Below are 24,898 nucleotides of genomic sequence, written 5' to 3' on the forward strand. Positions count from 1 at the left end.
TCGTCTCTTTGTCATGCATTTCCAATGTCTTGTCTTGTTGTCTTCTGCGTCGCAATGTCTTTCGTGTCTTTGCTTTATTACCTGCTCAAGCTGACTGGCTGGCCGCCTCGACTATAGTTTCTGCAAAGTTTTTCTTACATAGTTGCCTCATATGTCATTGTTGTTGTTGTGTTTGATGTAACTTTGTTGTAGTTTTTATTTTTCTTATTGTTGCTTTTGCTATTTTGCTGCTCATTTTGTTGTCAATTTCTTTTTCATTGTATTTCAATTTTATTATAGTTTTGCGCTCAGTCTTCGCATTGTCATCTTCATCGCTTTCTATTAAAGTAGTGCTCCGTCTGCTTCTTCTTCTGCGCTGAGGACTCTCCTTAAATATGCGCTTGGTTGTTGTGTGTGTCCCAGTAACCGGTCTTTTGTGCGAACCCATTGATTCCGACTGCACTCGCTTGCTCATTGAGTCAATGTTGTTGTTATTGGGCTTCTCTATGTTGTTGTTGTGTATAGATAAGTTTACAATTTATTCGCAATTCAATTAAAAGATAGTCAAGTTATTTTGTGGCAGTTTTAAACTTGCCTTAATGGTATTGTTGTTGTTGCAGTTACATTTGTTGTTGCACCGTGTTTGAGCTTGTTAATTTCCTCCCTTTGTCGTGTGCGCTTGTCTGCTGTTTGATTGATTGGGAGAACCTTTAAGTTTGTTGATTATAGAAGTTAAATTATATTTTTCATTTTTTTATTTTCCCGTCTATTTTCATAAGCGAGAACTTGTTCTTAATTCATCTCATCTGAAGATAATATCTCCTTCATTTCAATTTAATGGCTTTGTCTCTTATTTGTCTTCTCCGTCTGCATCGCTTAGATTTTAAACTCTAGATGGTCTGTTAAGTTTTTGCTTCCGTCTTGAGATACCAGGTGCTTTCCAAAGTAAACAGGACTTAAAAAAACAGAACAAATAGTTTTTTCGGCAAAAGCAATTTATTTTATTCAAAATAGTCTCCTTCTGCTTCAATACAGCTTTTTGCATGGTCCAAAAGCATGTCGAACGAGTGTTTTAGCTCGTTGGCCGGATTGGCCGCCAGTATGCCGGTGCAAGCCTTTTGAGTGGTCTCTACGTCTGCATAACGCTTCCTTTTTAGGGGCAAATGCATTTTTCCGAAAAGGAAGAAGTCGCACGGTGCCATATCAGATGAATAGGTGGAGTGGTTAATGGTTACAATGTGATTTTTGGTCAAATAATCGTCCTTCGAATGTTGGATTCTGAGCAATTTTTGGTCGTCATTCAATTTGTGCGGAACAAACCTCTCGTAAGCCCAAATGTTCGGTCAAAATGCGATAAATCGATGTTTTGGAGATGTTCAATTCCATTTCCATGAATTTCAATGATGATTTCGGCTGATGTTTGATGAATTCACGCACAGTTTCGATGGAATTTCCGGTGATCACGGATTTTGATTGGCCCACATGTTGATCGTCATTTATGTCCTCACGACCACTTTGAAAACGTTAAAACCACTCGTGCACTCTGCTACGGGATAGGCAATCATCGCCATAAACTTGTTTCATCAATTGAAAGGTTTCGGTAAATGTTTTACCAATTTTAAAACAAAATTTAATGTTGGCTCTTTGTTCGAAGCTCATTTTCGCACCGATAACACAAACATGACGACACTTGAAACGCAATAACTTCTCTTCCAATCGATGAAATGTTATGAAATTCTCACTGGACATCGATAAAGATAGCAGTTTCTAACGCACTAGTGAACATATAGATGGCGCCACCAGGGGGCGCTAGATTAAAAAATCCTGTTTACTTTGAAACGCACCTTGTACTTAAACAAATATTTGAGAAGAGATCATATAAAGCTATTTAAGACCTATCGCTTGAATACTTCTGGTATCCCTAAAACTTCCGTATAAATTTCTGTATACATGTGTTGCGGTACTTTAACTAATAGTCCGAAAAAATCCAATATGTATCGGGATCCCGAAAATCATAAAAAAGGCATCTCATGAGATTAGAAACCATTATTCCAAAAACCATTTTTCAAGATACGGCAACTTCGCTACGTCGTCCTTTTGAAAACCCTTTGATTACAACGATTAAGATGCGCAACAATAAGCGAGACCTGCAGATCTGGATTCGTGGTAATGATTGAAGTATGACTTCACAACAAATTTCAGTAATTCGGCTAAACAAAGTTACGGTATCATTTCAAATCCTAACTATGGATTTTATGAGTATTTCGAGTACGTAGATTGCCTTTTATATTTCGGAATTTGACAATTCTAGTGGTAACTGACAACTTTATCGTACAGTTTGACATTTTTGATGTTATCCATACTCAGAACGTTTTGACATATGGCCGCTACTTGTGTTGTTTACAGTACCTTGAAATATTCATCGCGACCAAAAAAGGATATACATCGTGAATATTTTCTCGCGATTAGGTTTTACAACTTTCGACGTCGATTATTTCAGCCGGAGTTCGTCGATGTATTTAATTAAATTTTTGTCGATGAAGCTTCATCAAAGAACAGTGTTTGTTCATGGTATGGTGAATTCAATCAAGGTTATAGATTATTCCAAGAGGGATTTAGTGAAGGTCGCCCAAAATCAGTTATGTTTCGGAAATTATTGATGTTGTGCGCAAACTAATTTTGCCAGATCGTCATGTAACCTATCGTGAGATAGACACAACTATAGGCATTAGTGGGACCAGCATACCCAACATTCAATACTTGACTGTAAAAAACATTTGTTGATGTTAAGTCCCACACAATTTGCCAATCGCTCAAAACAAAACTTGTATCGATTAATGAGAGAAATGTTTAAAAAAACTAAGATAACGGTGTTTCGAAACACGTCTTTCATCGTAACAAGTGATGAATATTGGATTTACGCTTATGAACTCGAAAGTAAACAGCAGTCGACTGTACGGGTGTTTTCAGATGAGCCAATTCCAACAAAGGTGGTACGACACGAAGCACGTTCGAGCAAATGGTTGCCTGGTTTTTTGGAAAAACTAGATATATCGCAACCCTATCACTAGAACAACGCAGAGCAATAAATTCTGAGTGATGCACAATCATCTGTTGCCAGTTGGTTTTCAAGAAATCAACCACCGAAGACATTATTCTTTACCACGAAAATGCAAACTCTCATCGACTAAAACATTGATGAGTCATCCACCGTAAAGTGTTAACTTGGGACCGAATGAGTTCTGTTTAATTTCCATACTTAAAAGATGAACTAATAAGTCAACGTTGAAGAGGCGGTTGATGCGTTCAGAACGCAATTTCTAATTGAAAGGAAGAGCCACTGTCATAAGTATATTTAGCAATCTTCGGACCCTTCTTATACAAGGTGCGTTCCAAAGTAAACAGGACTTTTTGAATCTAGCGCCCCCCGGTGGCGCCAGCTATATGTCGACTGGTGCGTTAGAATCTGCTATCTTTATGGCTTGATCAGTGAGAATTCCATGATATTTCATCAATTGGAAGTGAAGTTATTGCGTTTTAGGTGTCAGTATGTTTGTGTTTTCGGTGCGAAAATGTGCTTCGAACAAAGAGCCAACATTAAATTTTGTTTTAAAATTGGTAAAACTTTTACCGAAACCTTTCAATTGATGAAACAAGTTTATGGCGTAGCAGAGTGCGCGAGTGGTTTCAACATGTGTCGATGAACATGTGGGCCAATCAAAATCCGTGATCACCGGAAATTTCGTCGAAACTGTGCGTGAATTCATCAAAAATCAGCCGAAATCATCATTGAATTTTATGGAAATGGAATTGAACTTCTCTAAAACATCGATTTATCGCATTTTTACTGAACATTTGGGCTTATGAAAGGTGTGTGCACGGTTTGTTCCGCACAAATTGAATGACGAACGAAATTGCTCAGAATCCAACATTCGAAGGACCGATTTTAACAGATTATTTGACCAAAAATCACATTGTAACCATTAACCACTCCCCGTATTCACCTGATATGTCAGCGTGCGACTTCTTCCTTTTCGGAAAAATACATTTGCCCATAAAAAGAAAGCGTTATGCAGACGTAGAGACCACTCAAAAGGCTTGCACCGGCATGTTGGCGGCCATACCGGCCAACGAGCTAAACACTATTTCGACATGCTTTTGGACCATGCAAAAAACTGTATTAAATCAGAAGGAGACTACTTTGAATAAAAAAAATTGATTTTGCCGAAAACACCATTTGTTCTGTTTTGTTTTTAAAGTCCTGTTTACTTTGGAACGCGCCTTGTATATCCCAAAAATTGACGAATACGTGGAAGTTGGAATTGTTTTAGTATACTATATCCGTTATCTTCCTGAGCTGCTGAATGGCATCGACAACCATAAGGTATGGAAGAAGTTCGGATATAATTTCTGAAATCAGAAGCATTCAAATGGATCCGGAAACTTATTGAATTGCTAAAGAACATGTCTTGTTTGGCGATGAATGATCCATTTGAATTCTTCTATTAGTATAGTATATCAAAAAATCACAATCTTTCGATCTTTTCAGCAATACAGCTCGGGACTTCCGAAAAAGTGCCCTATTTGTGCAAATTCGGAAAATTTTATTTCCTACAAATGTTTGCCATGTTTTAAAAACTTAACGGGCGTTTTAGACTTATTTCCGTTGCTCTGTTTTAATAGAATTTACAGCTCTCAAACCTAAAATACTTAAGCGATTGTTTTTCCCCACTTTTTTATTATCATATTTATCTCTATCACTGATAATATTTTTTTCTGTTTTTCAGATTTCAATTGCGATGGTAAGTTTCATCTCTAGAACACAATTCGTCGTTAAGCCTTTGAATAATGATTACCAGTAGAGTTGTATATGATCTGAACTATTATTCTCAAGAAAATATTCTTGTATTTTCCTTACAAACGCTTTCTTGTAACTTTTTTAAGCTTCTTCTTTGTAGTTCTTTTATTGGCATACTGATACTCTTGGTTCATACTGCCAAAATTCTCGATATAGTGATGAAAGATTCATACCAACCGCTTTTGAATGCCAAGAAGATCGAACAGGGTTTATATCGAATTCGTCATGTTTCGTTTTTTTTTTTTTGTGCAAAATGAATTTCTGAAAACAATGGAGTTCATACTACCTTTTCGACAGTGATAAAAAGATGCAGAAGATATTATTAGTAAGGTGAAGTTTCTCATAAAATCTGTCAACAGTTTATATAATATCTTGTAGAACCAACACCAAAATATTACATTTTTTCGTCATTATCCATTCTCCTAGTTTCGTAGAGGTTTCGAACCAAGGTCCACGAAAAGTTACTAAAAAAATTAGACTTCATACTGTCGTTTCTTCCCAAAAGTGCAAAGCATTATTAGCATGAAAAAGTTTCTCATAAAAATCCCTCGACGGTTTATATCTTGTAGAAGTAATATCACATTATATTTTCATCTAAACTCTTACTTTGTGTTTGCATCTCTCTCATCCGAACGTGTAAGAATGTTCGGGTAACTCACTACAGTAATAAGCTTTTCGCCATTTCTGCGCGAGGTTCGACCGGTTTGGAAAACAGTGTTTGATGTTGATTGAAACAAGAATCTAGTCCAGATTTGGCGAGGTGGTAGTGGGTTCTCATAAGCATATCCCCTACCGCAAAAGCTCTTTTCTGCGAGTTTACAAAGCTCTAAAGTTTTAGCTAACTTCTCGCAAAATATTTGCTTTTTGGAACTTCGGTTTCTACAACTCTCACAATATTTACAGTTTCAATAAAAGAGCGCTGATCGCTTGCCTTGAACAACGCTAAACACTTTCTGAGGACGTCGATCTACCAAATTCCAAATTTAATAGTGCTAACTGGAAAAGTAATCAAAGCGCCAAGCGTCGATCTATTTTACTATAAATAAGTACATCTACATATATGTATATGTACATGCCTATGTATAGCTGTGTATCGGCTTTCCTTTGCTTCGATTAGCTAAGAAAATATTCACACTTAAATTAACCATCGATTATTTTTACCACTTGACAGTTTGACATGTTTTCAAATTGTTTTGGCACATTGCGTTGCCAACAAGCCACTCAAACACGCATTCACGAAACGAGTACACTTCGTGTATATGATACATGTGTGTGTGTAGTGCTGTAATTGTCTGTATGCGGCATAGATTGGCACTATTTTTAGTGACAGCTCGCTGGAATAATAAATACTTCGATTGCGATCGCCTAAAGTAGACACTATAAAGTGCTAGAATCCAAGTGTGAATGTGTTTGCTGATGCTTCTTGCCGATATTCGGCGTTGAGGCTGTGCTCCGATTATAAATTGTAGAATTATCTCAAGTGATTAGTGCCAAACAAATACACATATACTTATAAGGGCTATATCAGTCATATACTACAGTGATGGGTAAAATAATAGGGCCACGCATACAAATTTGTTGCTACTTGTCCTTGAAGATATTGGTTAATGGTAGGTTGGTTGTAAAGAGAAGCTCAAGAGCTTTAGATCCCAGGCGCTAACGCCAATGAGTGATTCAATGTGCTCCTGGGTGGCAACCAAATTAAACCTTATCCAGCACCTCAGTCGATTTGGTAAACAATTCTTAAGTTGGAGCATTGAGAGCCGTGGAAAATATCCCGTCTTATCCTCTTGCAGGCTGGGCATTCGCAAAGATAATGCTTCATTGTCTCATCATCTTCCGCGCATGTTCTGCATTCTTCCGAATCCACTTTTTGAAGGTGGGATTTTGAGTGCAGGTAATCTGTGATAATGCCTACAGTATTACTAAGTTTCCTTTTGCATAGAAGTAGAAGTTTTTTCTTCTGTTCACCATTAATACAACACTAAAGTGACTTTGTGGTATGCCCGGAGTTGGTAGTGCTCCATGACCTGAGGTGTTTCTCTAGGGTCCATTGCTTGAAAGAGCCGAATGGTCTGTACAACTTAGGGGGTCTCCCAGTTTACATAGAACGGGCAAACCAGTCGATGTTTTCGTTCCCTTTTATTTCTATATGATTGGGTTTACAGATGATGTTAACCGAGTTATCCAGTGAGTGTCTATTTACTGCCTATGTACTTGTATTGACGCTGCAAACTGGAGTTGGAACTGTCGAGCACAAAACCATTGATCCCTTCTTCTCTACTGGAGAATGAAAATAATGTGTTCAATTCCCCATGACTCTCGTTTTCTCGGTCACGCATTTTCGACGATATTTAAGTGGTCCCCATTGTTACTTAACTCTTTTTGATGTCGGATATTGGCATATCAGTCGAGCGTCTTGCATTGCATAGATAACAAAGTGAGCTTTCGTTGTCATTTTCCAAACTGCCTTCCTTGCTTTTACAGGAATTCGGACCAGTTTTATGACGTTCTGCGAACCGATTTAGTATATTACTCAGTCCGGATTCAGTCTTGCAGTCCAAACTCTTCGTTCTAAAATACTTCGACCACTTTTTTGTTCGATAAATAAATTCCTTTTTCCTTTTCAGTTGTCAGTAACATGTTTTTCTTGCTGGTTCACTTAGAAAACTTTCTTTATGTTACATACTAGGCTGATATACTTAACGACTCATAAGAAGATATACAGTTTGGCTGCAACAAGATGCTCTGAGGCGTTGTTAGGTCTACGGGTATTGTTTACGTCTAAAAAACTTAAAGCACCTTTTAATATTATACGATTTTGTTGATTTGGTTCTTCGATTTTTCAATGCGAAAATGACCTTGCGGCCTTACCAGCAATCCCCAGCCAGTACCAACCTCAGTCCGCATGGCTTGATAGTTGTTACGTCAAATCTCCCTCAGCATATTCAACGGTCAAATACTGGCCAGTTGAATTCCGTTACTAGTATAACTAAACTACTTGGCTCTGAAAGTCCACAAGTGGCAGTAACGACACAAAGCATCGTGAAAATGCATGCAATTGTTTTGGGTGAACGTAAAATACTCTGTGCCCAAAAAATAAGGTGACATTGTATTTATTTTGAAAATTCTTTATTTATTCTTCCAATTCAATTTCATCCCCTTTAAAGTAATCCAATCTTCGAAACACTGGTTGTAGTCACTTTCCGGGATGGCCTTCAGTTCCGTCTTCGGTGCGGCTGGAATCTCCTCTATCGTATAGAAACGGTGTCCCCGGAGCGGTCTTTTGAGCTTGGTGAACAGCCAGAAGTCGCACGGTGCCAGATCAGGTGAATACGGTGGTTGCGGAACGATATGGGTTGAGTTTTTGGCGAAATGATCACGAGTTACGAGGGCAGTATGGGATGGTGCATTATCGTGGTGTAAAAACCAAGAATTTTCTTTCGCTAGCGTTATGCAAACGACGCATAACGTTCAAATAATATTCCTTGTTGACTGTTTGACCGGTTGGAAGGAATTCATAATGACCTTGATTTTTGAGCGACTTTGGCACGATATTCGCTCGATTGATCGGTTGTTTCGGGGTCATAAGCATAGATCCAAGTCTCATCGCTAGTTAAAATGCGTTACATGACACCCTGGTAGTCGGAAAGCGTCGTTTCACACACTTCAACGCGACGCCTTTTTTCCAAAAAATTCAATGTTTTCGGTACCAGTCGAGATTTGACGCGCTTGAGGCCCAAAACATCCTTCAAAATGGTATTGGTTGAGTCTTTCGATATGCCAACTTTATCAGCAAGGTCTTTAATTGTTAATCGACGGTTTTTCAACACCAAATCTTTGATTTGTTGAACGTGAGCTTCGTCGGTTGAGGTTGATGGTCGCTCTGGACGCTCTTCGTCTTCGACACGTTCACGGCCGGCTTGGAACTCACTATACCACTTGTAAAAATTTTGTTTGACATAGCCTCATCACCAAAGACTTTCTGCACCATCCTCAACGTATCCGCAGCAGAAAATTGATTCCGTAAACAAAATTTAATGCAAATACTTTGCTCAACAAATTACGACATCGCAGAAAACGAAAAACTCACTTTTAGCAGCGCATAAAATGACACGTATCTCAAACACTAATGAATATTTTGACATGAAATTTGACATAAATGTGTGACAGTACTACCAACCTAAAAAAAAATAATTCTCCAAATCCTTCGACGCGCGCAGTTTAAATTCAAATGTCACCTTATTTTTTGGGCACAGTGTATGTGTGTTTATACGCGTATCGTTATAATGTTCAAAAATATTTACAAATTGAAAGGTTCTGTGTTTTCTGAACTCTATCAGAGCTCTGTTTCATTTCATTTTTTATATGACCGATAAATTGAAAGAATTACTCTATGAATTAGTTTCCCATCTTATTTGCCAGATATGGCTCACAGCTACTCTTACTTCTTTCACTCAAAAAGTGGTTTTCTGGAAAAATATTTCACTCAAATAAGGACGTCAAGACGGAGACAAACACCAATTTTGAAAGGCTCGAAGTCTCATTCAATCGAAACCGCATCTAAATATAGGAGGACCGTTTCAATAAAGGCATACATTTTGTTGGAGTTTATTTCGAAGAATAAACCCGTATTTTCGAAAATCAAAGTTCTTTTATTTTCATACCACTATTTATCAGTCCGCGTAGTGAAAGTCCCTCTCCAACAATCGGCGATACATTTTGAAAAATTTAGGATTCCCTTGGCCCTGTAGTCAATAGCCAGGAAGACTTTTGAAAAAAGTGTTTGGAGATGAGAAAAACATTGTGACAAAAAAGTACCCGCAAAATATTAAGAGTAATTCCCACCAGATGTAATACACTTATGCCAACGATTTTTCAAGTCCGGGAACACTTTTCTTAAACACTTTTAAGAAAGGCCTTCAGCTCCTTCAGCGTATTTTTTTTTATCTTTTAACGAGTTTCATGGAGCGGCAAATTCAGTTTGGGGAACAAGAAAAAATCAGACTTAGGCAAATCTGGTGAATGCGGTGGTTGATGGATGGTATTCATTGCGCTTTTGGCTTTAAATTCGGTTACAATCGTGACGTTCAATACGGCCAAATAGAACTCCTTATTGACCGATTGTCCCTCTGGAACAAAATCATGATGCACCAAATCACGAATATCGAAAAAACAATGAAATTCGCTTTGATTTTTGAGCGGTTTTGGTGTGTTTTTTTGGTTTCGGCTTACTTTTTCGCAAGTTACAAGTATAATACTCTCCATGAATGTGGGATTGGAATTCGGATCAACCATTTCGTACACTTTTTGAAAAAAATTTAGCTTTGTCGGGACGAGGCCAGCAAGAACGAGTTTCTTACCCAATATATTTATCATTTGAACGGACTCACGAGAGATGTCGAACTCTCTTAAAATCTCTCTAATACTTGATTAACGACCTTAATGCACCATATCCTTCACTTTTTTAATATTTTCATCAGTCGAATGAGGCATGTCTTCAACGATCTCTCGACACCGTCTTGTATTACTCGTGGGCTTGTGTTTTCGTTGAAATTAAATCACCATAATCCAACATTCGCAACAAATCCGCGCAAGAAATTTAGTTAGATATACAAAATTTGAGACAAGTTCTTTGTTCGAAATTTTAATCCATTGTAAAGTGCAACGCGCTACTGAGGTGTACCGACTTGAGCAGCTGCTGTAAAGAAACTGGTTGACAGATCGCTCTCATATTTGGAAAAGTAAGTAAGGACAGTCCCGCCAACTTAGCGAAATATATAGTTATGAAATATGGTTTACTCGGGCAATTTAAATTACAATTTCCTTTTACTTTTTTGCCACAAAGTATAGCCGAAAAAATTGACGATTGGTAACTCCCAAGTGGATATAATCTCTTAATAGTATTTAGTTAGTAATATCCTTATTTAAAACCTCCATAAAAATATATAATGTTTTTGCTTCACAAAAAGTTTCCCCGACTAATTTCGCGGCTACAGGATTGCCAACAAATTTTTGTTTTACTATAAAAAATCAGTGGCACTATTTTGCTGCCCGCAACCGTACCTATGTAGGTACTTATGCGAAAAACCAAGAATTTGCTATTAATTTACGAATTTTCGTATATAGCTAATTTGTAGCTTAAGATCATTCTGCGGTAGAAATTGTATGTTAATTGACCATTGGAGAAGCAAGCGGTCTAGAGGCGATACTTTTATATGTTGGTTGCTACGTAAGCTGGCTACCAAGTATTTATGATATTTTTTAACGCATTGATGTTAATTATGTACAAACATATGTGCATATAAGCATATGCATTTAAGTAAGTACATATGTTTTCTTAAATACTACTTGTACGTGCTTTTAACGCCTGGCTCAGCACTCCACACAATTCACTTCCAAAACAACGCACTAAAATATTCTTCAAATGTGTACATACACACATACATCCATAAACTTCCGCTCGCGCCACGCCGCTGCACGTTTCAAAAATACACATTTTAGCGCTTGTTAAGTTTTTCTAAATTTGGCACTTTAATTACGAATGAATGATGGTGTGTGTCATGCCCCCTACGCTTCGTTGTCCCTGCGCTTTCATTGTGCAGTAGCACATAGAATTTCATTCTCAATTCTTTTTTCTTTTATTTCATTTTCAACTCAATACTGTCATATTTGGTGCGTGCTGCCCATTTATGGCGAAGCTAACCAAATCACGTGTTTTGGTGTTGAAAAAGCGCTCTTATAACTGTGTGTCACATATATACATATATATATACACTCATTCTTATAAAAATTAGAAACTTCTGCGTCAAAAAAATATGTATATGCTCAAATGTATTGAAATCATTTATCTCCAATTAATTTAGTAACCACTTGGTGTTGTAGAATGTGTAGCATAAATTCTTGTTATCATAGCAGTCTCTTCAGCTTTTCATCTCTTTAACAACACACAGCTGTTCTTCTACATCGCATGCTCTTTGTATTTCAAAGAGCTTTTGACTTCTCAGAATTCGATTCTCATCGAAAAGTCTTCATTTGTTGCTTTATGGCATTTACATTATGTTTTTCATACAAAGGAATCAATCTTTAAAAAGCCTTACGCTTGACCTCTACCAAGGCATGCATAAATTGTTGATACAATTGTATAATGTCTGCTAAAAAGAAATTCATTATTTTTCAAATAAATAAGAAATTTAATTTAGCATAGTTATAATGATCCGATTCAGATAAAATATGTCGCGTTTTGTTCGATAACATCTTGTCATTTTGAAGGTACTTTCATAATACCACACTCATAGCGACTCACACTGCTATTAACAAAAAACTGAACAGTCGATTTTGACAAACACCTATTGAGGTCAGCAAATCATTTGCCACAGACAGAATTAGGTTGTAATCACTTGGTCACTTTCAAAGCAAGCTCCCGGCGCTTGAGGTCTCCTCTTTGTGGCCTGGCGTTGCCTTATCCATTGAGAGTCTAGTTACTGTCTACGCAGGTTGCTATATACATATATTTCTGGCCTAATAATGTAAATAGGCATATTTATCAACCAAAAAATGGTTTGTTTTTTTTTGTTTTTTTGTGGATTGCTGTTTTGTTTCGGGGTCATACGCATAGATCCATGATTCGTCACCTGTGACGATCTTATAAACGTCTTTTGAAGCACCGCGATCGTATTTTTTCAGCATTTCTTTACACCAATCCACACGAACCTTTTTTTGAGCGATTGTCAAATTGTGCGGGATCCAACGAGAACAAACCTTTTTTACGGCCAGGTGTTCATGCAATATCGAATGTATGCTGGTTGGAGAAATGCATAGACATGCCTCTATCTGAAGGTATGTTACATGACGGTCTTGCATTATTAGTTCACGTACGACATCGATGTTTTCTGGCACAACGGCTGTTTTTGGACGACCTTCACGGAATTCGTCTTTGAGCGAGCGCCGGCCATGATTGAATTCGTTGTATTAGTTTTTCACAGTGCTATAGGATGGTGCTTCATAGCCATACAAAGATTTTAGTTCATCGATCCACTCTTGTCGTGATAATCCACGTCGAAAGTTGTGAAAAATGATCGCACGAAAATGTTCACGAGTTAATTCCATTTTTTGGCCGAGATGAATTTTTGAATTCCCTGTGAATAAAACAATTCACGATTAAATGACGAAACGTTCTGAGTGATGTTATGCTAAAAAATGTCAAACTTTCCAATGGAAATGTCAGATTGCACCTGGCAACACTTAGTGTTGCCCTAGGTTAGAATATATGTATATAGCAGCCCTCGTACTTGCATTGACGCTGCAAGCTGGCGTTGGAACTGTCAATTACAGAACTATTTATCAATTTTTCTCTACTGATGCAAAGCAATTCCATAGCTATTGGTCAAAACTGGTCGCTTCTGGACAATTATTAACTTTAGACGGTCCAACCGTAGTTTCTGCACATTCTAATTAAGAATTAGGCCATAGAAAAACAGCTCATAGTAGATGACTGTTTGCCAATTCCACCAAATATACTATATAGCAAATCCTTCCTGATCGTCAATTCAGGCTTGACCACCATGTGCGCCGGGCCATAACGACTTGACCAGTACCTACAGCTTCAGAAATGGATCGATCTTGCTGCGGAGTCGAAATCAACAATTTTCCTTATTTTATCGATAATTCGTTTTCTCCTTTATGGCAGAAAAACTGTAAAACATGGCAATTTTTTCAGTACAGTCTTTCACAAGTGCTTAAACAATACTGAGTAAAGCAATCACAAAACTGCCGTCCTAACCAGTAGCTGTAGTATGGTATGCTATGATTTGTAGCTTAAAGTTACGAAGAAAAAAGGTTTGAGCTGAGGGATGCTATCTCAAAACATACTTAAAAGTTTAGAGAAATGACTTTTAATAATGGATATTTTATATTATTATATTTAGCACTTGGAAATTTTGCTTTTAACTTGATGTAGCTTTATGATAGGACTAAGATTTTCTTGATCTCAGGAGAGACAATCCTCCGACTGCGAGTTTATGAATTGGATGAGCGCCTTTGTGACCTTCACAAAAAAATTAAATTACATGATGTTAGTGTCAAATTCACATGACGTTTGCGAAGTAGAACTAACAGGTCAATTGAAAAGTCCCCCCGCTTACCATAGTAAAACACATTTTTTGGCAAATTTCGTTCTTTTATTCAACATAGTTTCCTTCAAGGGTGATACACTGACAATAGCGACCCTTCAACTTTTCGATGCCATTTTTGAAGTACGATTTCGACTCCGGCGATCACCTCTTCATTCGACGAAGATTTCTTTCCAGCGAGCATTCTTTTGAGATTTGGATTTTGCCATCGTTTTCACTGACTTGTGAGACGGTACATTGTCTTTTTGAAACAGCACTTTCTTTTTCTTCAAATGCGACCGTTTTGCGGCGATTTTGCTATAATAGTCGCTGTTGATGGTCCTACCTTTTTCAAGGTAGTCAATATAAATTATTTGTTTGAGTCGCGTTATTTCACGCTTTTGAGCGGGTTCATCGCGTATAGTGCATTCGTCTTGGTTTTTTGTCAAAAGTCAACTCGCAGCACCCGCTATGCACAGAGCTTTGTCATACCAAAATATTCGTGAATGATAAGATGTGCACTTAATATTTTTATAGTACCTGTTCTCAAGAACAACTTCACTTCACGATCATTTTAAATAATTTTGTGATTTTTTTTAATGTTTTCGTCCTGTTTTGGACGTTCACCGTCTTCGGTGTTCATTTCGCCACGTCTAAACTTAGCATATAATCTTTTAAGGTTGATTTTCCTGGAGCAGTGTCGGGAACTCGTCATCACGCTAAGGTTTTGCTTAAAATGTTTATCAATACGCGAAATGCGTTTTTATCCATTTTTCACAATAACAAAAGTTGCTTCACCCAAAATAATATAATTCATAAACAAATAATCCGACAGCTGTCAAATTTCTGCACAAATTTCACGCTTCTTTTTGTTAAAGCGAACTAATAGCCTTGACAGACGGCAGCGTTAATCCGGATTAACTACGCACTTAATCAGATCCAAATTTGTAGGTGACAGACGGCAGCTATGCGAGTTTGAAACTCTCATAAACAGCTCATTGTCCTTTTTATAATATTTTCAATGAAAATTGATAGAAGATAAACATTACGGTTGTTAGCCGACCAATTTTTACCAAACCATTTTTTATTACAAAAACATATAAACACATTATTTTTAAAACTGCATCATAACATAGAAGTTTTATTGATATTATATTGAGAATTTGATAAACAGCTGTCAGGGTTGCTTGTATTTCATTCACAATAGATGAAAATTGGCCATTTTTAACAATGTTGCCAACGAAAATCTCACAAACTCCCTAAAATTTTGAGAGTTATTTTCGGATTCAGCAACGGAGTTAGCTGTGGTAACTCCTGAATTAATCCCGAAAAATGCAATTAATCTGGTTTAACGCTGCCGTCTGCCAATGCTATAAGGACCATATGGATTGATTTCTAGTATAAAGTTGAAGTAGTTGAATTCTAGTACCGCCATCTACATATGTATGTATTGGACTGGGGACTTTTCAATTGATCTGTTAAATTGCACCATAGGCCTGCTCAACTTAATCAATTATTTCTGTTACATCCGTTAGAACAAATCATTTAACTAATGTTTTAACATTATTTTAATTGTACTCATTGGTAGTTTACCATTATTAATTATTCCATGTTTTTTGTAGAAATCAATCTTCCACTATTATTCTCAAGTTGTTGGCAACTTTTTACTTCTCTTTCACCCATTCTCACAATTCTTGCAAGATTACAAGGCGCTTTGTTTATTCTTTTGTATTGTATATTCAGTCCATGCGTTCTTACAACTTTTTATCGTTCCCATGCCATTCATTCTAAATGTCTGTTTATGTTCGCATTATCTTTTCTAGGTCAACAGCAGCATTGTTTGTTCCATGATTCTTATAATTTTTCGTTTTTCATATTTTTATTTACACTTTTTATTGCTTAATTGTTTTTTATTGCTATTGTAATAGTTCTTTCTTTAGTTGCAACGCAATTCTTAGTTTCTTCGGCGGTTTTCCAACAATTGTTTCCCATAATTTGACGAAATGTTTCGAACGCTGTAATTATATGGTGTAATGAAGTAATCCATCATCTACAGCTCATCTAATGAATTATGTGATTCACACATTTGTATTTTAATTAATGAAAATATTGACTCATCAATTAGACGGAATGATGCAAAGCTATCCACAATTATGATATTGCGATTTGAAAGCAATAAATGTCACACAGTTCATAAATATTGAATGCAGATATCAAATTTTCAGTACAACATTCTTACATAAGACATTTCGACTCATTCTTATGCCATTAACCAACGTCAAATCGTTTCCTCCGTGCCTGTTTTTGCGGTTAGCGCTTACTCTCTTAATTGATTGCGCCTTTAGCTTAAATTCTTCCAGTTTTACTCACACATTTTTTTAACCACACGATTATATTACTGTTGTCTATTAACATTCCTAATTATTTGTAGTAGCAATTTGCTAAAAATATTAGCTTACAAAATGTAGGAATGTAGCATATAGTTTGTACTCGGTAGCTCGTTGCAGTTGTACTTGCTCTGAATGTGCTGGCTGTCATTTGGTTCGAGATAATTAAAATTAATGACTTCGAGTAGTTTGCATATGTAAATTTTATTACACATTAGAATTAAGTCTCAGGGTTTTTGAGTTGATTGTTGAAAGCTTTTATGTCACTATATTCTCAAGCTATCACACGACCGTTTCAAGTTGGTATAGACCTGTTTGTGTGGAGGCGTGTCATCTTTATAAGCACGCTATAGCTGCCAAATTCATTATTTATTATGTGCTTCATATGCGCCAACTCATACCAACTGTTCAAATTTGACCCAGACTGCCTCGACTGGTACATATGGCTTTCAGCGAATGAATTTGAATGGCATAATTGGCCTCATAGCGCTGTCAATAAAGCTGGTTTTGCAGTTTCTAATATTGAAAAAAGTCACAGGGAGCCAGGTTTTGTGTTTGACTAAAAAGTCAGTCATAATCATGCTAGAGTCTGACGGCGCATATAGTGAGAAATTCATCAATTGCTTGCCGATAAATCCAGACGTTACGACATGGACGCCTGAAAACGGCCAGGTGGTATTTCATTTTGACCACTTGATCCTAGGCAATGAGTTAATGATGCACCGAACCATGGTAATCTAAAAAAACGTTTGATTTCTGGCCGACTTTGACGTGAGTTTTTCGGTATTAGCTCATTTATTAGATTGTTGGACAGGTTTGATGTCATATTCTTAAACCCACGTCTCGTCACCAGTTGCATTGACAAGTATCATAACCATAATATTAACTGAAATGAGTTGATCTTGAGATCCTCTGCTATCTCTCTGATGTCAAGAATTGTTTATTTAACTTGTTCGATGTTAATGCCATTAACGGAGGTGGATGGACGACTCGCACAAAGCAAGTTTTTGTCGATCTCATGAACTTCTTTAAATGCTTTGTGCTCCTCAGATATGATGGTGTTTGTGATAAAGTGGACTTCCCAAAATATTTCTGCAACATCTTCAATGATTTTCGTAAAACGGGCTAAATATATCTGTGTTCCCAAGACTTTAATTTTTAAAGCTCTATGTGAATATATTCGAATTTTGTAACCAGAGGCTTTTTTACTATCCATAGTAAGTTTATTTTCAAATCTCTTTGAAATACATTGAGTTTACGAAATATGTTATGCTATGCTACAACTGGTTCAGAACATGAAGAAATTTGTCTTCAAATCTTCGAATATATTGTCTTTGAGAGACACGAATTATCCAAATTTTGTTCAGGTAATCAAACAAAAAATTATAATAACAACCAAAAGGCATTGAGAAAATCTAGCTTAGGTTAGGTTAAAAGGTCGATCCGAAAATGGATCCCACTTGGACAGCTGAGAATGCAATCGAAAAGACTCTCCATAATCGACAAAGCCTAACATATTTATTAGGCGGCTGATATAGATTGCGTCTATATCTTTGCCAGGTTTGCCAAAGATATGTCTGCTGAGATGCTTCAACCGCAGTCTTGCACAAACTGGACAATGGAGAAGAAAGTACCTTGACCTCATCCATACACCCAGTGTTACTACTGAACACCTGCGAACGCGGCAAGATTCACCTTAATGAGATCATACTAGGCGATATGGAGGATATCGTAGTCGCACTGGAGTTAGATGTGGACCATCATCTGCTAAGTTCACGCGAAGTGCTGAAGACCAGCGTAAGATTGCAAGTGCAATGGAGATCCAACTATTTCCCAATTCGATGTAGGAGGGACCTGGTCTCATCGGCTTTACAGTTTTTAGCGATTTCTTTATGACTAGGCACCCAGACGAGTCTGATAATAAAGTAGCTAGATGCTTGCGATCGTGCTGCCTTCTAATGCTGGCTTTTCGACGAATTCTTTTCAAGCCTTTCTTGTACTTATTAATCTCGTCTTTAATATGGCACTGATTGCACTTGATGATGGTTGAAAATACATAAATATTAGCTAGAAAAGCGTTACAAAGAATAAATAGTAGTTATTACACCCAGTCTTCTAGCGGAATTGCGGTACTTGCTCAAGACTCAATTTTGAATTTATAAAACATTTGTAATGAGTTCTATTGCATCGAGATACTGGGTTTATTACGGAATTTATTTTTTAAATTTTTTCAATTATTTTATATTTTTATTTAAAAAATTACAGTCGATTCCCAAAATTTTCGGGATCCCGAAATAAGTATACGCCAATCCCGAAAATAATTTTTTTTTATTTATTTATAGTAAAAATGCCCATTGTACGTTAAAAATAAAAATTTCAGGATCCCGAAAAACAAAAGCAATTCTTGTTGATATTTACATCAAAAACGCCCATTGTATGCAACACATTTTCGTCAATTTCCATAATGATGTTATGGCTTGACTTCGCTTAAACGGAATGTTGACAGACTAGACCGGCTGTTGGTTAGTCGCGCATTTAGCTTCGAGCGTTTTGGCTAGCTGCCAAATATTTACAAAATATTTTTGGCCTTATGCCGCGCGTATTTTAATATTTATCAACTTGTTGTTGTTGTACGCGTTTTCGCATTCAAATTTCAAGACAATTTATTATAGCCAAATGCGTACAAAAACAAAAAAAAAAGGCGCAAAATGCTGTTGCGAGTGAAATTTCACTGAGTTTGCAATAGTTTGTGCGTGCTTGCATGTGTGTGTGTGTGTGTTATATTTACAATCTGTCTGTATGTATACAATTTTTGGCTAATAAAAATTTTATTCTCTTTTGTTGTTTCTTTCTTTGCATATTTTGTTATTATTATGACTTTTATTTGTTGCTCCACTTGGCTGCTGCATTTTGTGCATTGTTGTTTTTGTTTTCCTCCTTTTTGAAGTTGTGCAAGTTTTTTGCCAGTGCATTTGCCTGCTATGCATGAAATTGTTTGTGTGTGTTCCAGAACTGGGTCAATTTATGGGATTTCTGCGAAGGCGTTATATTTTTAATTGCAAAAATATTTATGTGATTTAATAAGTTGCAGTGGGTGTTTCGCAAATGACACTTTTCGATATGCAATTTCGCGTTGATTTATTATGAGAAATTTTACTGGCAGACTTTTTATGTGTTGAAAGCAGATTTTTATTACTCATTAAAGGAGTGTATTTTCTTAAAAATGAATAACTTACATTTTTTAGTATTTTTAAAAATTATAATTTTCATTACATAAATGTTCAAATAATTTTTTTTTATTTTGTAATTTTTTATAAATGTTTCTAAAACTTTTATATATATTTTTTTTAATAAAATATATTTTTTATGCTTTAATAGCAACAAATTAGTTTTATTTAAGCGTTCATTTCATAGTTCATTTGACTAAAATAATTTTTGATATTTATTATAATAATTATAAAATAATTTAAAAAAAAATTTGTTAATAAAATTTAAAATATTATAAATTAAATGATAAAATTTTCATAATAAAACTTTAGTTTTTATACATTTGTATATAGTTTGTTCAGCTTTATGGTAAAATGTTTCTTAAATGTTTGTGCAACATTTTTATAACGGATTTTTTATAAAAAATAGTTCTTTACATGGGAGCGTGTTTTTATTAAAAGTAATATTTATTAAAAAATATATGATTCTTTTAATGTAAATAATATTTAAATTTTTTTATATCATTTCAGCTAATAATAAAACAATTAAAAAATTTTTTTAGTTATAAATTTTAAAAAGTAAAACAAAAGAACCTAGATTTTTTTTTATATTCATACAATTTTTGTAATAAAATAAGCCTTAAAACAATTTTTTTTAATGGTTAATGCTTTGTGTAATATTTTTGTTTTAATATAAAAATAATCGTTTTTTATGGGAGTTAAGTATTTGCTTAAAAATAAAAAGATTAGTATAATTTAAATTTTTATAATTCTTTTAAGATCGGAAAAATTTAAAATCTTTCAATTTAAAAAATTAATATTTATTTAAAAATGTTTATTAAAAATTATTTTTAATTATAATTTTTTAAATTTATTTTCAAATAAAATATAATTTATACTTAATTTCCCAATTTTTATTTTAATGGAAAAAAATCATTTTCAGAAATTTTAAATATGTATATTTTTAATCTTTATGTACATATTTCTTTTCATTAAAAAAATTAAATTATTATGTAATTTCCTTAAATAGTTATTAAAATTTCAGTTTTAATAAAAATAATTTTAAAAATTTAAATATTTTTTAAGAAATTAACTGAAAAACATAAAAGTAATGGTTTTAAATTTATAAATATTTTATAATAAAATAAATGTTAAAATCATTTTTAAAATGGTTACAAAATATTTTGTATACTAATTTTTTTATATACATAAAAATAATCCTTCTTTATGGGAGTGTAGTTTTTGCTTTAAAATAAAAAAAAAAGTTTATTTTTAATTTTTATCATTTTTTATCTAAAAAAATAAATAAATTTGTATTGAAAATTTAAATTATTATTTAAGAAAGATAAATTTTTAATTTATAAAATAAATTTTAATTTTTAATTTATAAAATTTATAAAATTTATTTTCAAATAAAATTTAGTTTTTAGTTTCTCTATTTCTAGTTCTCTGAAAAAAATGATTTTTAAAAATTTTAAATATATTTTTAATTTTAATAATTCTTTTAATTAAAAAAATTCAGTTATTATTTAATTTCCTTATAATAATAATTATAATTTTGATTTTACAAAAAATCATTTCTAAAAATTTTATAAAAATATAATTTTTTTAAACTTGTTTATATAATTTTTCTATAAAATGCTCTTCCGATCTAAATTTTATAAAAATATAATTTTTTTAAACTTGTTTATATAATTTTGTCTACAAAAAAAATATTCTAAATTTTTAATGAAAAAACTGTCTATAATTTTATTTTTTTCAAACAATTTTTTGTTACAAATTTGTTTTCCTCAGTATAGAAGAAGAAATACTTATCTCAGGCGACTAAAATATTACTTCACATTAAATTATAAATTCACTAAATAATTAAAAGTGCATAAAATTTTATAACAAAAATAATTTTTAAAAGTGTTAAAATGTTTATAATTTTATAAATTTTTTAGATAAACATTTTTTGCAAAATAAGTTTTCATAATTTGTATTTAAAAAAATATTTATAATAAAAAAATAAATAAAATAGATAATTTCTTTTGGAAAATTTTGGAAAAATTATTAATTCGAAGACCTAGATCCATTTTTAATAGCTAAGACAGTTTTTCCCTCAGTATACAAGAAGAAATGATTATCTCTGGCGACTAACAAATTTTACCTTAACCTAAATGTAATCTTCTGCTTACCTTAACCTAAATAGTACATATAAGTTTTCCAATTCAGAATATGCGTATTTTATGAATATACGTCGGTGTTTATACATACATATTTATGAACATTGCCACTGTTATAAGCATGAAATACTCTTTTTAGTCTCGGTGCATGCCGTTTTATGCCCCTTTAGTTTGTTTATAAACAAATTTTTGCGGGAAATTTTCAATTGTTGCACAGTATCTTTCCTGAGGTGAACAGTTACATATTAGGTTGTCAAAAAAGTCTTGCGGTATTTTCGCTAGTTGGCGCTGAAAGCGCGTAGTCGCATCGGGTCATGCTATACCTTTTTGGAAAGCCCATTTCCCGCGCTAACACGTGTTTGTCGTTTCTTTTAAGTCGTTCGTGAGTTATAGCGTCGCAAACATGGAGCAAAATAAAGAGAAAATACGGCATATTTTACAGTACTACTACGATAAAGGCAAAAATACATCTCAAGCCGCCAATAAAATTTGTGCAGTTTATGGGCCCGAAACAGTTTCCATTTCCACCGCACAACGATGGTTTCAACGTTTTCGTTCTGGTGTAGAGGTGGTCGAAGATGCGCCACGTTCCGGAAGGCCTGTCGTCGAAAATTGCGATAAAATCGCTGAATTGGTCGAAAGAGACCGGCATAGTAGCAGCCGTAGCATCGGTCAAGAGCTGGGTATGAGTCATCAAAAATTCATTTCAATTTCAATAAAAAAAATTCAATAAAAATACCGCAAGACTTTTTTGACAACTCATTATATACATACATATGTACATATCTATCAGCGTTAACATACGCCTTTTGTTTATTATTATTAATAACCCATAACACGTTAATTCTATAATAATAATGTTAAAATATAATAATGAAAGTAAATGTTATTAAAATCAAAGATAAACATTTAAAGAATATATTAAAGAGCTTTGGTGAACTGATTGACATTTCTAGATTTCCTAAACAACATTTGGTATGATCTACTTTTGCTCTCGGCTTTATAACTTCAGAAATTTCTTAACTCTCTTTTAGACTCTCTTTTAGTGAATGAAAGTACCTACACTTTTATTTACACTGTCTTCAAATTTTTTGATATTTTCTGAACCAAGTAAAAGCTGGCAATGTTGAAAGGTTGTAACTTCAACTTATATTTTCTCTACAACCAAAATATGCCAAAGTTAATTATGCTTTCCGCCATAATCTAGAGATCTGATTCTAAATACAGTGAACGATATTAACTTGAGAACTAACGAAAACTTATGAAGAAGTTGTCCATAGTCAGTGCGAAGTCGACAATTCTTGAATTAATTTAGGCAGTGTCAACTGAACTTGATTAAGATTAATGGGGGAAAAATTTCTGGAATTTATTATATTCTTTAATACGTATTACTAAAAACGCATAAAATACGGAACTTTTTCGTACCGAAAAAATAACCTTATATCTTATATAAGACGAAAAAGTCTACACTTTTTTCTTTGAACCTTTTTCTGTTCATCGTTCTTTTGAATTTGATAGCCAATTTGGTAGTAAATAATTCAACGATCATGAAAATTATATTCAATTACAGGCTTATTACTTTTACTATCGTCAATTGATTGCACTGATCATCCACATTAAGGAAAATAAAATAAATAGTAGAAAAGTAAAGATAGTTCATCCTCAAGCCTAGATGTCTATGGAGTTATTTGGTTTGCACAAACAATGTTATTTATGTAATGACCGTGAGCTGACTTGCCGAAAATTATATCTTAATTATTGATTTTTGCTACAACAACAAAACCCTCATACTATCAAATATTTTGATGCGCTAATTTAAGCTTTCACTTAACGAGTACCATGCTTATTAAGGTGGAACAATTGTTTTAACGTGATTTTTTTAAGCTACGTCGAAATAGGTAGATACACGGTCTGTCGCAAAAGAAACAGGACTGTTAAAAAAAAACAAAAAATTAATATTTTTCAAAAGTTATATTTTTTTATTCAAAGTAGTTTCCTTGTGCTTCGATACAGTGTTTAGCCTGGTCAATTAGCATTTCAAATGAGTGTTTAAGGTCATTTTTCGGAATGCTCTTGAGAATATCGGTCGTCGCCTTTTGGATAGCTGAAATGTCCTGAAACCAGTGTCCTTTCATGGGCAAATGAAGTTTTCCAAATAGGTAAAAATCATAGGGTGCCAGATCAGGTGAGTAGGGTGAGTGATTAATGGTTAATATGGAGTTTTTTGTCAAAAAATCAGTGACAAGCGTCGACCGATGACACGGCGCATTATCGTGCAACAGGCGCCAGGACCCTGCCTCACGGTATTGTGGTCGAGCACGACAAATGCGTGACAAAAGACGCTTCATAAGACCAAGGCAAAACACAGCATTAATCGTTTGGCCAGGTGGGACGAACTTTCGGCTCATTCTTAATAAATTCCTGCACTTTTTCAATATTGTTTTGGGTAATCACTGATTTTGGCCGGCCCGACTTCTGATCGTCACAGAGGTCCTCACGACCTTCTTGGAATCGCTTAAACCACTCATGCACATTACTACGGGATAGGCACTGATCACCATAAACTTTTTTCATCATTTGAAATGTTTCAGTAAACGTTTTCCCAAGTTTAAAACAAAATTTAATATTTGCTCTTTGCATTTTACGACCGATGACCAAAAGCTGCTGTCACTTTTTGATCGATAACATCGATTGTAGTCATCCAATTGTCTTAAAATTTTTACGAAATGTTAACAAGAGATCAAACTTTTTATTTCATATACCCACCAATAGGTGGCGCCACCAGAAACAGTTATATTTAAAAAGTTCTGTTTCTTTTGCGACAGACCTTGTCTCTTATAATATGAATTAAGATTTCCCAAGCTTCTTCAGTTCTCTTTCAGAGTTTTTATTTCTATTGTAAATATTTTTCTTTACTAATAAGTTGTAAAGTTTAGCAGAGTAGGCATGAGAACCTTTAGTGGTGACCGCAGCGGTACGGTCTAAAGTTTATATTATGGCTGTAACTTCCGACAGTATTCCGGACATGTGAAAATACCTAGTACTAGTAGCACTTATTTGTCGGGCGATAAAGTTACCTGTGATCCTCAGATTTGATTTTTTGATATAAAAGTATTGAATATATAACCTGGAAGATTGGAAAAGCTTGTATATGTATACCAATAAGTTTTTACGAATACGACATAATGAGCTG

At 34.5% G+C, this 24,898-nt stretch overlaps 1 protein-coding gene across 1 annotated transcript in view; it reads left to right on the top strand.

Annotated features, from left to right (window-relative positions):
• LOC120767737 (GTPase-activating protein CdGAPr) overlaps positions 1-24,898 on the top strand; it is a 211,516-nt gene that overhangs the window by 85,008 nt on the left and 101,610 nt on the right. The window contains exon 3 of the mRNA XM_040093946.1: positions 4,767-4,781. The gene's annotated coding sequence lies outside the window, so the exon portion shown is untranslated. The remainder of the gene's footprint in view (positions 1-4,766; positions 4,782-24,898) is intronic.

Source organism: Bactrocera tryoni, chromosome 2, assembly GCF_016617805.1.
Source record: "Bactrocera tryoni isolate S06 chromosome 2, CSIRO_BtryS06_freeze2, whole genome shotgun sequence".
NCBI classification, from domain to species: Eukaryota; Metazoa; Arthropoda; class Insecta; order Diptera; family Tephritidae; genus Bactrocera; species Bactrocera tryoni.